The sequence below is a fragment of the Microtus ochrogaster genome, chromosome 7 (genome assembly GCF_000317375.1).
Source record: "Microtus ochrogaster isolate Prairie Vole_2 chromosome 7, MicOch1.0, whole genome shotgun sequence".
Classification (NCBI taxonomy): Eukaryota; Metazoa; Chordata; class Mammalia; order Rodentia; family Cricetidae; genus Microtus; species Microtus ochrogaster.
The window spans coordinates 61,277,220-61,277,760 of NC_022014.1; positions in this window are offsets into that span (position 1 = coordinate 61,277,220).

A 541-nucleotide genomic window follows, 5' to 3' on the forward strand; every position below is an offset into this window, starting at 1 on the left:
GAAGAGGCCAGTGCTCTGTGAAGTATGATTATCCAGTAAGTGAATTGATTTCGGTATTATGAACTTGTTACCTTATAATTTACACAACTTGAGGATGAAGACACCTGAATTTTAATCGTATATGCATTACATCATTTTAAGCAATTTTATTCAAATAATTAATACATCTCTAAAAATATTTTCCACCCAGTGTGGCAGCACACATCTTTAACTCCAACACTCAAGAGGCAAAGGCATGCAGAACTCCAAGTTCCAGAACAGCCATGGCTAAATGATAAAAACTTGTCTCCAAAAGTCTTTTCAGTTGGTATTCAAGGGTCTACAATGTAAACTCACTGCTTCACCCAGTCTCAGTCCCTAAAGGAAGGTGTTTTACATGATTGCATACCTTCTTTTCCATGTATGTAATATTGTACTTTTACATACATCTTTTTTAGTCTAAACGGAACTTCTAGAATTTTTTGTTAGTGGGTTGATTGTTTTTTTAGTTTTTTGAGACAGGGTTTCTCCTGGCTGTCCTACAAAACTTGCTTTGTAATCT